The sequence below is a fragment of the Panthera tigris genome, chromosome A1 (assembly GCF_018350195.1).
Source record: "Panthera tigris isolate Pti1 chromosome A1, P.tigris_Pti1_mat1.1, whole genome shotgun sequence".
In the NCBI taxonomy this organism is placed as follows: Eukaryota; Metazoa; Chordata; class Mammalia; order Carnivora; family Felidae; genus Panthera; species Panthera tigris.
In genome coordinates, this window is record NC_056660.1 from 194734751 (window position 1) to 194746765 (window position 12015).

The 12015-nt window shown below is 48.2% G+C and overlaps 1 protein-coding gene across 3 annotated transcripts in view; it reads left to right on the forward strand.

The window, feature by feature from the left end:
- Positions 1 to 5709: 5709 nt before the first annotated feature.
- Positions 5710 to 12015, forward strand: part of ANXA6 (annexin A6) — a 48712-nt gene continuing 42406 nt past the window's right edge. For 2 of the 3 annotated variants that reach the window (XM_042994008.1, XM_042994016.1), the window contains exon 1: positions 5710 to 5847. The gene's annotated coding sequence lies outside the window, so the exon portion shown is untranslated. Of the gene's footprint in view, positions 5848 to 5933; positions 5989 to 12015 lie in introns of those variants that run through there. The other variant, XM_042994011.1, reaches the window with a different exon arrangement.

Sequence of the window (12015 nt, forward strand, 5' to 3'; positions counted from 1 at the left end):
TTCACCAATCCTAAACAAAAAACAATCCAAAACTCTCCTTTTGATCCTCATCCCCCCACCAGGGATGCCCCATTTCCTTTGCTGGCCTTTGTGACGAAACTCCTGGAATAAGTAGTTTGCACTTGTTATGCTAAGCCTGTTCCTCTAAGGCCCTTGTCCCCAACACTCTACGGAATCTGCTCTCCATGGGAAAAGTTGACCTTCATAATACTAAATACAGTGATGGATTCTTGGGTCTTGTCCTACTAGACCTAAGAGTAGCCTTTGGCACAACTGACCACTCCCCCCTCCTTGAAGCCCTTTCATTCACTTGGTTTCCAAAACACCACACCCCCTTGGGTTTCCTTGCACCTCACTGTGAGCTCTTTCCCAGGTGCCTTTGCTGGGTCCTTCTCCTCTTTCTGATTCTTACTGTAGGAGTGACCCTTGGTTCTCTTCCCCTTTGATGAGCTCATTGCTTTCTCTGGCCTTGAACAGTATTTATATGCCTGTAACTTTCAAATTTGTATCCCCAGCCCGACCTCTTTCTTGAATGCCAGATTTGTCTATCCAAATGGCTCTTAGACATTGCCTCTTGGATGTCCAACAGAAATCTTACGAAACTGGTCACAGACTTGAAGTCGATCTTTTTTCCCACTTTCACTCTCCAAATTTCTCCTCCTGCAATTTTGTTCATCAGAGTTCAGAGTAACTCCATCCTTCCAGTGGCTCAGGCCAAGATCCTTGAAATCATTCCTGACTCTTTTTTTCTGTCACCTTATATCCAATCCTTCAGGAAATCATGTTAACTCCACCTTGAAATATATCCAGTCTCTAACCACTTCTCACCAACTCTATGCCATTTTGGCTGAGCCACTAGCATTTCTCACTCAGATTACTACAAAAGCCTCCTAACAGATCCCCAGTGCCTACTCTTGCCCCCCATTAGTATTCAGTATCCTTGACACAGAAATATATCAACTCCAGAATATATAAAGAGCTCTTACAACTGACCAGCAAAAAGACAACCCAATTTAAAGACAGGCAAAGGAAAAAAAAATTAAAACGGACGAAGGACATGAATAGACATCTCTTCAAAGAGGATGTGTGTACAAATGGCCAATCAGCACACGAAAAGATGTTCAGCATCATTAGTCATTAGAGAAATGCAAATCAAAATCACGAGATACCAAAAAAAGAAGGAAAAAAACAACTCAGCTACACTTCAGCTACAAAAAGAGAAAATAAAACCACAAGATACCATTTCACACTGACCAGGACGGCATTAAACAAAAAATAAAAACCAGAAAATAACGAGGGTTGTCAAGGACATGGAAAACGCTTGTGCATTGCTGGTGGGGATATAAAGCGGTGCAGCTTCTGTGGAAACAGCTCAGCAGTTCCTCAAACAGTTAAATATAGAATTACCATACGGACTAGCAATTCCACTCTTAGTAAATACATAAGAGGACTAAAAACAAGTACTCAAACAAGGGTTGGTACACAAATGTTTATAGCAGCACTACTCACAATGGTCGAAAAGAGGAAAAAAGCTAAATGCCCATCAGCTTATGAAAGGATAAGCAAAGTGTGATATATCCACACAATCAAATACTATTCAGCCATAAAAAGAATGAAGTGGGGCTACATGTTGCAGCATTTAGGAACCTCGAGGCCATTATTGTGATGGTTAGTTTTACATGTCAACTTGACTGGGCTAAGGGATGCCTGGAGAGCTGATAAAACATCACTCCTGGGTGTGTCTGTGATGGTTAGCATATGAGTCACTGAGAGATTAGCATTTGGTACAGTATACTGAGTAAGGAACTGCCCTCAGCAATGTGGTCTGGTCGGGCATCATGCAGTCCATCGAGGGGCGAATGGAACAAATGACAAATGGCAAAGAAAAGGCAAATGCAGCTCTCTCTCTCTCTCGTAAGTTTATTTATTTTTGGGAGAGAGAGAGAGAGAGCAGAGGAGGGGCAGAGAGCACCCCAAGCAGGCTCTGTGTACTTTGCCCAGAGCCTGATGCAGGGCTCGAACTCAGGAACCGGGAGAGGACGACCAGAGCCCAAATCAGGAGTTGGATGCCGAACCAACTGAGCCACCCAGGCGCCCTGCAGCTCTCTTCTTGGGTTGGGACGTCTATCTTTTCCTGCCCTCAGACCACCCCTCCACCCCACCCCCATTCTCAGGCCTGCAGACTCTAACTAAATCACACCCCTGGCTTTTCTGGTTCTCCAGTTTGCAGCCGGCAGTTTATGGGACTTGTCAGTTTCCATAACTGCCTGAGCCAATTCCTGTAATAAACCTCCTCCTATATATATCTATTTCTATATACCCTGTTGGTTCTGTTTCTCTGGAGAACCCTGATACGATTATGCTAAGTGAAAGAAGCCGGACACTAAAGGCCACACATAATACCATTCCGTTTGTATGACCCACTCAGAATAGGCAAATCCATAGAGGCAGAAAGCAAACTGGTGGTTTCCAAGGGTTGGGGGAGGGGACACTGGAGATTGTTTAACAGGGTTTTCTTTTAGGGGGATGAAACCGGCTGGAAACCACGCAGAGCGGGTGGTTGCACAACAATGTGAAGGTCAGGTACTCAATGTCACTAAATGGTTCCCTTTAAAATGGCTGATTTTATGTTATGTGAATTTTACCTCCGAAGAAAGAAGAAAATAAATGTCCTGTCCCTCCTCTGTTCCACACCCTGCAACAGCTCCCCAAATGCCTCAGAGTAAAAGGTGAAGTCCTTACAAGGGCCCACAAGCCCTCTCCTCACCCCCATTTCATTGGGTCCCTCCTTATCTCTGCTCTCCTGATACTCCCCCTCCCCCTCCCTCCACTCCAGCCACACTGGCCTCCTTGCTGTTCCTGGAACATTCCAGGCCTACTGTTGCCTCCAAGCACTTGCTCCAGCTGTTTCCTCTGCCCGAAGACACTCTTCCTACAGCTTGGCTACCTTCCTTACCTCTTCCACGCTGTCGTTCACGCTGTTTGGCCCCTGCCGAATACCCTACAGAATACTGCAACTTCCTGTTATCCTGGGAACCTTCACCTGCTTTTCCTTCTTTTTGTCCACAGCACTTGTCACCCGCTAAGATACTGTCATGTCTGCTTATCGCGTATCTGTCTCCCCTCTGCTGGAACGCAGAGGCCAGGAGGGCAGAAATCTTCATTTTGTTTGCTGATAAAGCTCTGAAAATAGTACTTGGCCCATAGCAGGTGCTGAATGAGGATTTACTAATGAATTGGGGAGATGAAATGTAACATCACAAGTAAAGCTCTTACAACACTGCCCGGCTCACCGAAAATGCTCAGTGAACGGCAGCTACTATTTATGATGCTTGAGGAACCCCAACCTCCACTCTGGGGCCAGCCCCTTTATAATCTGTCTAAGAAGGTATTGCCTCATCTACTAGAAGATCTGTTAAAACAAAAACAAAATCCAGCCAGGTATATTTGAAGATCCAGTTGGCTTCATTAAATAATTCATGAATTGGGCAATGTCCCACGTAGGAGGCAGAGGGGAGCCTGGAAGAGTTGTACAAAATGGAAGTTTTTATAGAAGGAGGGTGAGCAAGAAAGTTATTAGCAAAAGAAAAGGGGTGTTCCAGGCAAGGTGGCTTTTCCTTAGGGAGAAAAGCAAGGGGTCTTATCCTGTAGATCATCTCATCTTTCTTTGGGGGGTCTCCGTGGCAGATTCATTGGCACTGATTGAAAAATTCCTGACTGACCGGTGAAGCCTACATTTCTGGGGGAGGTTGAAACGGATTAGGTATTAATCCCCAAGCCATGGTTTGTGACTTTAGCCTCAATGACACCATGTTGGGCCTGTGGTTTTATTTTTAACAGATCTCATTATAAGGTAATTATTTTAATTTCTTCTTAGTCTCCCACTGGATTCTATTCATCTTTCTGGTCAACATCACTCTCACCTGGATGCCTAGGTTGGGTCCATCTGCTGTGGGCCAGCATTGTATTTTATAGTTCACAGATCACAAGTGTCCAAACTTCTTTGTAACAATGACCTAACTGTTTGTCTTCTGTGAGAGTGGATGCTCCATGAGGGCAGGTCAGGGCCCCCACTTCCTATTTGCTCCCTTCCATCTCCCAGCTCAGTACCTGGCATGCAGCAGGTACTCAATAAATGTTGTTGGGGGAACGAATATGTTGGGGAGGAAAAACATCCTCTGCCCTTCAAGATCCTTCTAGCTAGACTAAGAATCAAATTGACATGAGACAGATTAATGGGAAAAAATCAAATTTAGTTTCATACATAAGGAATCCACATAAACATGGAAACCCCAAAGGCACTGAAGCTATGCAACACTTATATGAGCCTGTTATGAAGATAAGTTTCTTAGGCTAATTGGAATGTCTTGTTAAAAGCTCTCTTCTTGGTACAGGCTCTTTCCAGTGTAAATTTAGGCAGTTGAGGGGGAGGTGGAGAGCTTTCCTTGAATCTGCTGGGTATGGATTGCTTTTAACTCAAAATAATCTTTATGCCACAGTCACCCATCTTGGAGCAGCCTGCCCTTGGCGCCTACAAATAGATGGAAGGACATACTTTCCACCCAGGTCTCCTTGTAGAATTCTTAGAGGACTCTGAACTGGTGACAGATTGAGGACAACCATTGGAAAAAGCTTTTGGTCATCCCTATCTTTTGGATGAACAAATTGATATTTAAAGCAGTTACATGTCTTGTCCATGCAAACTCAGCAGGTGAGTGGGGAGCCCAGGGTTGCCATCTGTCCATCTTTTCACCCAAGCAGAACTTTTTTTTCTTTTTAAAAAATATTTTTTAATGTTCACGTATTTTTGAGAGAGAGACAGAGTGTGAGCAGGAGAGGGGCAGAGAGAGAGGGAGACACAGAATCTGAAGCAGGCTCCAGATTCTGAGGTGTCAACATGGGGCTCAAACCCACGAACTGTGGGATCATGACCTGAGCTGAAGTCTGACGCATAACTGACTGAGCTACCCAGGCGCCCCACTGAGGCAGATGTGTGGGGGATGGGAGATACTACTGAACTTTATTGTAGGACCACCTCCTCCAGGAAGTCTTTACAAATATCCTGGGGGAACAACATTCTTAATTTCTTCTGTATTCTCAAATAGTTTATTGTTTTTTATGTTCTAGAATTTTCCACACAGCCCTGGATTTTAACAGCTGGTCTTTTTGCCTTTCCTGTGAACTATGCACTCCCCAGAGTCAAGTTCTAATAAGTGTCCCTCTGGAGTCTCTGAGGCCGGGTTCAAATCCCAGCTCCACAACTTACCGGCTGTGCCACGTTGGTCAAAGACCTGGACGTCTCTGGGCTCTCCTCCGAAAAGTGGGTAAGTAATGTCACGGGTATGATGGGGCTACTGAGGAATGTAATCTGACCAGGCAGATAAAGTGCATGGCCTCAATTTTGTCAAGTCTCAATGTTCGGTTTCTCAGCAAAGTTTTGGCAAGTAGTAGCAATTTGGGGGAGAAATGTCCAGCTCAGGGAATCGGAAGCCCTGACTACTGGCCTTGAGTGGCCTTGGCCAAATCCCCCTACTTTCTCTAGGTCTTTGCGGGGGTCTGAGCACTGACGTAGGTTCTCCGGGCTGTGGGGCTGGGCCGCTCCGGGCTGGTGACATTCTAAGATTCCAGGAGCGAATGAACTTGGGGGTGGGACTGGGGGAGAGGAGGCGGGGCGAGCCCGATTGGCCTTCGCGCGCCACGTGTCCTGCGGGGGAGCAGCCGCCCGCTGTCCTCCCGGCCCGCCCCGCGCTGCTGCTCCTGCACGGCTAACGGGCTCCCACCCTGCGAGCTCCGCGTCGCGACCGCGCGTCCGTCTCCCGGTCCGCTACAGGAAGCCTCCGCCGCGCGGTGAGTGGATTGAGGCCGGAGAGGGGATCGCTTCGAGGGATTCCCCTTCCTGAGGGCTGCAGGGACGCGGGGACGAGCAATAAACGCCCAGTCATTGCTGACCTGTGCCTCCCGCGAGGCTCCTGGGAGGGGTGCGGGCAGGTGGAGGGCGCGGGCAGGTGGGGAGCGGCGGCGGGGCTGGAACGCGAGGGCGCGGGCTGAACGTGCCTGGGGGAACGCAGTGGAGCAAATTTAGAGCCGCGAGCGTAGAAGCAGAGGCGAAGGCGCTCTGGCTGGGGGAGGGGAGAGCAGGAGGGGAAAGGAGGGGAGGAGAGGGGCGGGCGAACCGACCTGCAGCGGGTGTGGTCCAGGGGCTGGGGGCAACCCGGCAGACGCAGAGCCGGGTGCTGGCCGCGCTTTGAGAGGGGGCGGGGGCTGGAGAGACTTAGAAGATCTAGGGTTGGGGACAGCTGGACGGGGATCTAAGGACCCGCAGGGAAGGGTGTGGCTGAGGCCAAACGGAGACTGAGGCTGCAGGAAGAGTCATATCGTCCAGCCGCTGGTGCAGCGGTTTGTGGGTGTTGTTGGAAAGAAGGCTCTGTGTGCAGACCGATGGGGGGGGGGCTGGCTTGTTCACACCCCAGGGACCCGCCCGTCCCCTTTGGATCACCGCTGGCCTAAAGGAGACTTGGAGCTGGGCTCTAAGGACGGAGGCCCCACCCTTCTTTCTGCTCTCCGGAAGCCCATTTTAGGCCTAACCAAAGCTCTTGGGGCTTCAGATAACTCCCAAAATACCCGCATGGGACTGAAATACCCTGAATCCAATCCCAGCTTCACCATCAACTTTCAGTGTGACCTTGAATCCGTAGCTTTCCCTCTCTGAGCCTCACGTTCCTTTTCCAAGTCGAGAGCTGATAAACTCAGACCCTCTTGGTGGAAATGATGGGTATCGTTAAAATTGATTTATTTGTCAGCTGCAAGGAATGATTGCAAGTTTGGGAAGTCTTGATTACAGGCTTGGGAAGCCTGGGCGACCCTTGTAAGCCCTGTAAGGGGAAGGGGTGCGGGTGGGGGCTTTTGCTAAGAGAATCCAGCCTTTGCTTCCTCCCTCCCCTTGCTTTTCTCTAAACCCCCTTGGGTCTTCCTGACAATTCCAAATTTGGCCATATGGCTCCCGGGTTGGTGAAAGGACTCTGGTTTCCTCCTTCTGCTCTTTTCCCTCACTTCCCCCGCCCCACCCAAAGCACACCTTAAATTGCTAGCCCACTGACCCAGGAGGGATATCCTGTCCCGCTTGGCCCTTCCAGGTGAATGATCCATCCAGCTGCAGCTCCTGCAGACCTTGCCCTTCCAGCTGGCAGGCCTGTGCCATGCAGAGGGCACTGGCCTGGAAGTCATGGAAAGCAGGGTTACAGTTCCAGGTGCTGGAGGGGTCCTTGGGCAAGGCCCTTCCCTCTCTGGGGCTTAGTTAACCATCCGTAGCAAAGGCTGCTTGACTGGCTGTCGCTTCCAGCGCTGGTGTTCTAGGATTCAACTGTTCTAGGACTTAGGATTCTGGGAGTTGGGTGGGGCCAGGGAGGGAGGCACAGGCCTGCATCCCCCTCTGCAGCTGTGACAGTCACTCATCCATCTTTCCTTGCCTTCCACCCTTTGTTCCCAAGGCACTGGCTGCTCAGATTCAGAAAATATTTGCGGTTTCTGAGTAAGGGCCATAGCTCTTGCTGGGGCAGAATGTGGACACCAGTGTGCAAAGGAGGGGGGCTGTCCTTTGGAAGTGCGGAACCTTGCCTATTGGAGCTGACCCCTGGGACGGGGCGGGGGAGTTCTGCAGTGTTGGGAAGCTGCCAGCCTCTGGAGCATCTGCAGTGCAGCACCCAGCAGGAGCCTTGGGCCACCAGGCTCCAGCCTCGGCCCCAGCCTCTGAGTGGCTGGGGCCCTGGGCACATCTACCCTTCTGGGCGTTAGTTCCTTCCTCTGTAGAGGGGTAAGAGATGTGTCCAGGGCATCCAGCTGGTAGAATGGGTGCAGGCTGCATGACTCCTCATGTTGTATTATTCTAGGATTTTCTGGGGAGGCCCAGTGGTATCACTTAGCCTCACCCCACCCAGCTTCTCCAAGATACTTCCTGGGTGGGGACAAAGTGCAGGATGTGGTCTGTACCCTGATTTCTGAGCATGCAAGTCCGGGTCTTGTCCTCACACCCGCCCTCCCTGCACCTCCACAATGGAGGAGATGGAGTCTTTGGGAAGGGAGGACTGTTATGCTTATAAATTTCTTGGCTAGGCATCCAGCCACTGCATTTCCTTTCCTCCTGGGATTGAGAAGCTCCCACAGAGACTGGCTAGGGAGAAATGACTGTCTTTGGGTTCTTTGAGCTTCAGATTGCCCTCCTGTAAAATGAGGAGGAGGTTGATACCCTCCTGAGATTATAAGACAGCAGCTGTGAGAACGCCTTGTAAACTGCAGAGTGCTGTGCCCAGAGAAGCAAGTGCTACCGTTGTCATCTCAGAAGGGTGTGGTGCTTGAGAAGTCAGGTGACCTGAGCCTCAGGTTCCTCATCTGTAAAACGGGTGTCCTGGTGCATCTGAAATAATAATAAAATCGTAACCTGCATTGTTTATTGAACCCTTCCAACTTGTCAGGCTCTGGCCGAAGCCTTGATATATTACATGATGTTACCATGCCTATTTTGCAGACGTGGGAAGTAAGACCTCAGAAGTTTAGGGAAGAAATAATACTAACGTCTAACGTTGTGTTTCCTGTGTGGCAGGGCCACTTTGAGGCTCTAGATGTGTCTTCTTTCTGTCCTCGCCAGCACTCCTCTGAGCTGGGCACTCTTTTTATCCTGTTTTGCATACGAGGCTAAGTACTTACCCAAGGCCAAACAGCTCCCAAAGTGCAGGTCAGGCTTCACTGTCAGGCAATGGGGCTCCAGCGTCTGTCCCATTAGACACTACACATTGCTGTCTCTCACAAAAGTGACCTGAACTGGGGTTCAAACCCAGGCCCATCCAATTCTAAACCTGGGGCAGCCCGAGGATCTCCTGGGGACTTGCCCAACCCTGAGATCAAGGGTTCTGGGTCAGGAGAGGGAGAGACACTGCTCTCTAAGAAACCCGAGTGCCTCCAGCTGGGGGGGTGTGCCCAGGCACAAGGCCAGGAATGGCATTTCCCCTGGCTTCATCAAAGGCTTGCAGGCTGATCCTGGTGTCTTCCTGTAGGCTGGGGGAGGAGCCATCAGGAAAAGGGGAAGGGAAGGATATCGATTTTATAGGCCAGGGGCCTCTGAAGTCGGGTGCACACATCCTGGGGGGCGCGAAGATGATTTTCTGGGGTACAGGAAGAGACAGGCCTCTTCTTACATATGCCTTTAATCTCATGCTTACAAAATATATTTTTATCGTGATGAATGCTCAATTTTTTGTTGTTGTTGTTTGTTACTGGTGGTATATGAGACCAAAACAATTGAGGATTACTGCACTAGATTGCCAGCTTTGTGTGGGTGGGAGACTCATCGGTCTCAGTTTTTATTCTACCCCCATCTCCAGCCAATGGACAAGCTCAGTAAATATTTTTTGAAAAATGAGCCCCTGCTTCATTACTAGTTTTCTTAGTGACATTGGGCAAATTATACTTAACCCCTCAAGTTATTTCCTCTCCTGGCTATATAATGAGGAATTAAGCACAGTTTGAAAACCACTAGCCTGGATGTCCTCTTATTGTATGATTTTTTTTACCCCCAACGGGGTCACTAAGAAAGTATTAAAACAGCTCAATGTATTTCACCCAACAATCCTTATGAGTCATACCCTATGCTAAGGGGTACAGCAAAGAAGCAGGAACAGTCATTTTTAAGAAACAGTAAAATTGTGATTCAAAAGATATAAAAATGATCATGTGCCAAGATTTTATTCTACTAACTTACTAATAACTGGACAGGCAGATGTTAAAACCAGCTTGAAAGAGAATCACTAGACACTTTTTTTAAAAGGAATTTTCAAATGGAGGCAAACTGGTTTTTCCGGCAGAAGGAGAGGGGAATTAATTGGACCTTTATCAGATAGAATAGTATGAGGGTGTCTATAAGAATTATTTTATATTACCACCATTTACCTACAAATTACTGAGCTGTAAAATAACTCAAAGACAGACTGGAATCAGATAACCTGGAGGGTTTGAGGTAGATTTTTTTCCTAGAATACCTTGGAGGAAAGCAACCTCCCTCTATTTGAGGAGTGGTAAATCCAAATGGTTGACCCAAGCCAGTCTAATATAGGTGATTTCTGAGCACTATGGGGGGTTCAGAGGCAAGAGAAATCCCTCCTGGCTTCCTGGAAGAGTTGGAAGAATCACCTAGAAAAGTTTTTAAAAATTACCAAAGCCTACGCCTCACCCCAGAAACCAATGAGTCAGAATCTCTAGGCATTGACCTTACACTTTGGTAAATTGGAAAAACTCCCCAGGTGGCATTAATGAAGCCAGAATTGAAAAGCACTGGTTTTGATGCTAGAAGGCTGGATAGAAAATGCTGGTAGAAGGGGTTGTGTGGGCTTAGTGGGGAAGGAGTGTGGTGGTGGGTGAAGGAGAGAGAGGGGAAGACAAATCAGGAAGGATGTCGTGAGCCTTGGATGCTGAGCTAAGATGGCCTGCATTGAAAGGGGTCCCTGGGGACAAGTGGGCAAGGAGTGACCTGGCCCAAGTTAGAGTCCCCAGGCCCTAGGGGCACAGAGGTCTGGCTGAGTGTTTGTGTGACCTTCCAAGTTATTTTTTGATTATTCTCACATTTACTTCCCCCACACACCTGGTTTTACCCCCTACGCTCAGCGTTGCCACCCTCCCTGAAAGCGCTCTGTCTTCCTCCAAAGTAGGCAAGACATCTTTGGAGAACAGAAATGCTTTTTTCTTATGCTGGTGTTTCTGTTCAGTCTGACATCTCCTGTCCCCTCTATCTGCTTTATTCCCTTGAAGTCCAGACTCCTGGTTGTGCACATCTATCAGCCTGAACCCCTAACATGCGTCTTATAACTGTATATATGTGGCACAAATGCAACAGAAAAGGACAAGGTAAAAAAAAATTGAGAAAGTTGTAGTTTTTGTCCTGTACCCCAATGGCTTGAAGTGTACCCCACTTTGGAGACCACTGCTCTGCAACGGTGACCTTGATAACAGAAGCCAAATGTGTAGTAATTACACTTACTACACATTTAATGTGTTCCTGGCCATGCTGAGTATTTTACCCACCTTAGTTTATAGAATTTTCACCAAAAACCATAGGATATTAGCATTTCCCAGATGCAGAAACTGAGTTAGAGAGAAATGACAGAACTTGCCATAGGTCATGAGCTAGGAATTTTCTGGAATGTCTGGAGTTTTTTCCCCTTTATAAATGTTGGTTTATTTATTTATTTATTTATTTTAATGTTTATTTTTGAGAGAAAGAGGCAAAGTGTGAGCCAGAGAGGAGCAGAGAGAGAGAGGGAGACGTAGAAACCAAAGCAGGCTCCAGGCTCTGAGCCGTCAGCACAGAGCCCAACACGGGGTTTGCACTCACGAACCCGTGACCTGAGCCGAAGTCAGACGCTTAGCCGACTGAGCCACCCAGGTGCCCCTGATGTGTCTGGATTTGAACTCAGGCCATGCCTGCAAAGCCTGCATTCTTGATTACGATGCCACTCTGCTTCCACTGTAAATGTTTGGTTTTATCATAATAAAAGCTACCATTTATTAAGACTTTATTCTGTAATAGGCACTGTGCTTAGGGCTCTTCATCTGCTATTTCATTTATTTACCAGTACTTGGAGATAACTTTTACGTGCATTCTGCAGATATGGAAATTGAGATTCAGTTAAGGTAGTTTACCTAAATCACACACTGGGGGTGGAGCTGTGACTCCCAGCGAGGTCCTACCTGAAAGCCCATGCCTCTTGCATGATTTGGCAAGACCCTTCCCCTGTCCAGCTTGTGGTTTCCCAGGTCTTGCACTTGGGCAGTGGTAAGCCATAAGTCCTGCCAGCTCTGGTGTGTTCTCTACCCTAGAGCATTCCTCCTGGAATCAGTCTGGAGCTCCCAAAGGGGAAGGAAGGAAACTTGATGGCTTGCAGGCTAAAGGACTAAGGCAGGGGGGTAGCCAGAGTAGCAAAAAGCCACTGGGAGACTCTACCCTTGAATAGATTTAAAAAAAAAAAAAAA